The 4,378-nt window shown below is 30.6% G+C and overlaps 1 long non-coding RNA gene across 1 annotated transcript; it reads right to left on the minus strand.

Moving 5' to 3' along the window:
- Window positions 1-935: 935 nt before the first annotated feature.
- Window positions 936-3,899, minus strand: LOC122291377. Its single transcript, XR_006236618.1, has 3 exons — window positions 3,509-3,899; window positions 3,352-3,395; window positions 936-1,097 (listed from the first exon to the last, which is right to left on the minus strand). It is a non-coding gene; the product is annotated as an uncharacterized LOC122291377 (long non-coding RNA).
- Between the last annotated feature and the right edge of the window lie 479 nt (window positions 3,900-4,378).

Here is a 4,378-nt window from a genome sequence, read left to right on the forward strand (position 1 = left end):
ATGGACTTTTGGCAGCCAAATGTGACTTTTGGCGTGTTTTCAGAAAGGATATGCTTTTGGGCCAAATGAGTTTTTTGGCGTGTGTGGAAAACTTGGGTTTTATGGGCTTTGTGCATTGGGCATGGTTCATGCATCTTGTTTGAGTTTTATGTGTTTTTATCTGGTAGTGTTTGGGTTTTACTTACCTGCGGTACCATTCGTGGTTCCGTAGCTTTCGGTGCAGAGTTAGAGGATGAAGAGGAGGAGGCTGAGCCCGAGGATGCGGCTCCGCCGGGTTGCTGATGCTATCTTTTATATTTGTTTAAAACTGTATTTGTGTTTGTAATATTTTATTTATGTATGTTTTAAACAGCTTGTATTACGTTAAGAAAATTCTGGTACTTAGTTATGACTTTCGTTATCTGCTGCGTGTTTCTCTGTACACATCTGTTGCCTTGCACACACTCGGCACCCGTCGATGGGATGGTGACCCGGGTTGTCACCATCCGGACGTCTCAATTTTCCCGTGTTCGGGCGTGGGGATTTTGGGGGCGTCACAATAATTAGAGTATTTATACCATCTAAATAGATTAGAGGAAATCATATTTTTAATAGTAAATATGTTATTTAAATCCTTATAAATATAATTATTGATATATATGTATCTTTTATATATAAAAAGTGCTTATAAAAAGGAATTTGTTGTTTTAACGGAAAATCTTGTTTTACAGTTAATTTTATTGCTCCCGTTAAGTAGTAATTAAGCCACCGTTTGTGGTCATTTATGTTGTGTCCGTTTAAATTCCATTATCCAATAACTTACAATCTGCAAAAAAAAAATAGTGCCAAATTATATGGATACCCGTTAGTGGTTATTTGTGTTGTGTCCGTTTGAATTCCATTATATAATCACTCAAGATTTTGAAGACAAACAGTGCCAAATTATATACGTTGGTCTAGGTAAGGATACCATTGTTTTTTCCTATACATTATAATGGCAAGACACTATAATAAGTTACAATTTGGAAAACTACAGTCCTATTTGCTCTCCTGTTTTCCCTTTTGTACGTGTGACAGCTATTGAATTTGTGAATATTATCCATGCATTGGAATGGAAGCTGCAAACAGAGAGAAATATAAGTTATAAATCTGTGGAGGTAGATTTTAATCACATTTAATAGAAATTGATAATAAGTTATAAATTTATAATATGCAGTATAACTTATAATTTATAATAAGTTACTTTTTATGTCTGTGTGTGTAGGTAGTGAGAAATTAGTAATTTTCAATCACTTGATGAGGCAGCTGAATGGCCAAACAGTGCAGTAGTCATGTTCTTTGAAAAGTGACTGATACCTTCTATTACTTTCAGTGCATTGGTACTACGGTTTCAAGGAAGATTGAAAAGTGAGTCTAATTTTCTTTTTGTGTGTTTATAGTATAAGTCTATCTATACATTACATATGTTTGATCATATTTTTAAGAAATGAAATAACTGATACCATGAAACCATGAAATTCATAAAACTTATTAAAAAACATATCACAAAACTCAATTTAAAAAACTTATTCGTGCTCTGTCTCTCTCAAATCAGATGTGGCGAAGCAGTGCAGTGTTACAAAGGTTTGAAGGTACATTAAAAAGGTCAGTCTTACTGCCTTTTGTGTGTTTATATTATATATAGTCTATCTATACATTACACATGTTTGTTCATATTTCTAAGAAATAAAGCAACTAATATCATAACACTTAGATCCATAGAAGTTATTAAAAAACTTACAAAAAAAAACTCAGAAACAAATAAAACCTAATCCCTATAGTCAAGCAATAATAATAAGAAGAAAAATGTAGCAGAAGTAATAAGAAAATCAAGCCCATAAATTGAGGTAATAAAAAGTCAGAAAATACCTAGAGAAATGGTCCATCTTATAGTGATAGATTATAGAACCGTGAAATAGTACTATTATCAACAATATTATTTAGCAAATTAGAATTTATCTGTGGGATTTTAAATATCCCTATAGATTCTAAATATCCTTGGTATCATTTTGATTTGAGGTTTAGATTTTACATAATCACCATGTATATTTAAACTACAAAAAATATGCTAACAATACTTTAAAACTTTATACTAACAAACCATAATAAAAAATAATAAAAATATACATCACTCACTGATCTAGAACTATACCAACCAAACAAACATAGAATCATAAATTCCAAATAGACCCACAAACAAAATGAATTTTAAAAAAGGAGACTTTGTTATGGAACATACAAGTTAGAAAAACAATACCAGGAAAAATATTAAAGATGTGCCCAATGATGATCAAAAGAAGCTTAAATAACTTCATACCAGATATAAAACAAAATAAGTAAAATCAGATTCCATTTGGTCTATGCAGGAATCAGTACTGCAGGAATTAGTACTGTCATTTCGACTAATTCCCACATAAATTTGTAGGGAGAATCTTCAAATGCAAATTAAAATATACTTCATAGTTTATATTGCTCCAGTCATGAACTGAAAAACCAATAATATATGGAAATATGGATAACATACTTTAAGCACACAAAATAAAATAAAAGACCAAACCCACTTTTTTATTTTTTTTTTCCAGAGACCTAACCCAAAAGACCAGATCGCAATCCAAATTTCATAAAAACACAAACAAACAAACAAACAAAACAATAGATAATTTAGATTATAGAGATAAAAAAAAAACTAATATGTAGCCCACACAATATTATTTAGCAAATTAGAATTGAAAGGGTTGGATAATTCCATAAAAACACAAATCCAAAATACCAAACCCACCTTTTTTTTTTTTTTGCTTTTACATTCTAATTGGTATATTATAATTAGGCCATGTGTTTCTACATAACAAGAGCACCTATTGAATTGACGCACCAAATTAAAACTAAGATAAAGAAGTAGGGTTGTTGATTGTAAACACTCAAAAAGATTGAAAGGAAAACATTTGACTTCATAAGGAGTAAAAGAAAACAGGATACAAGAAACTCATCAACAGATCTGAAACCTCATTAAATAAAATAGAGTCCCGCACTTACAAAAGACACCCCCTTATATCTTTTCATCTTTCTATAATTTTTCTTTTCCCTTTTTTGGACAGTGCATGAAACAAAAACCCATAATCTATAGTCAAGCTTTATTAATGAAACATGAAAAATAAACTCCAATAGGGAAAATTCATTTATATTTAGCTTATTCAATAACACAAAAAACAACAATGATTAATCACTACACTCTTAACATTTGCCATACATGGATATTCAAAATGAAAAAGTTATACATAGCAATCTGCCAATCAGTGTGTCAAAATAGAGATGATAAATGAGATCTACACATACCTAATCTCTCCAGTAAAAGCACCACCTTTGGGAACCCAACGGTTCTATGCCGAGACATGGAAATCAAAGCGCAATAAGCTTTTCACCAAAGGAAGAAACACAAATGAACAAAAAGGATTGCACAAGGATAATGAATTGTAAAAGGGGAGAGACATACGCATTTCCAGTTGCTTCCGAAAACCATGTTTAACATAAGAAGCTCTAGGATCTAAAAAATAAAATGAAAACTAAAAGATCTAAATGAACACATATAGATATGATGTTGTTTGCAAAAAACAAGAAAAAAAAAAAAGAGCTTCCAAGCGGGAGAGAAAGAAAGAGAAGTAAAATAAGTTAGGATTTTTACCTTGCTTCTTAGCTCTTCCTCAAGATGAAAAATGGAGGGCCGAAAATGGGTTAAGAGAGAAAGAAATGCAGTTTGCAATCGAGACTATTGAAACAGGGGGACAAAGAGAGAGATCGAGACGAAAGATGAAGTTGATTTAGATAGAGAGAGATATAGAGAGAGGTCGAAGGGAGAGGAAGGAGAATCAGAATTGAAGAGGAGAGGAATTTATGTGGCATAGAACCGATATGGGAAAAATATCCCTGCCACGACATCACCATCATGCAAGCTGTAAAGAATAAATTGGCCCCTTAAAACCAACAAATTTAAAGCTTTAGACTTGTTTAGTTGGTACCCATTACTCAAATTTCATATAATATCATTTTTTTTACTTTTACCTATCTCGTTAAAATCCTAATGCCATATTATATTATTCATTTAAGTTTTATATAATAATAAATTTTTTATTTATTTTTAACTTTTTTATTATTCCATTAGAATTTTTTTTATCATATTTCACAAATCTACTGGTTATATTTTATTTTATAATCAAATAAATACATTTTTATTTTTATTATCATAATTTTTAACAGACTTTTTTGATATCTTTTCAATGTCAGAAAAAGAATTTTATTTATATTTTAAATAATTATTATTTGCACGCTAGAATCTAATTTTAATGATTATTATTGTATTCATCCC

Source organism: Carya illinoinensis, chromosome 13 (assembly GCF_018687715.1).
Source record: "Carya illinoinensis cultivar Pawnee chromosome 13, C.illinoinensisPawnee_v1, whole genome shotgun sequence".
NCBI lineage: Eukaryota > Viridiplantae > Streptophyta > Magnoliopsida > Fagales > Juglandaceae > Carya > Carya illinoinensis.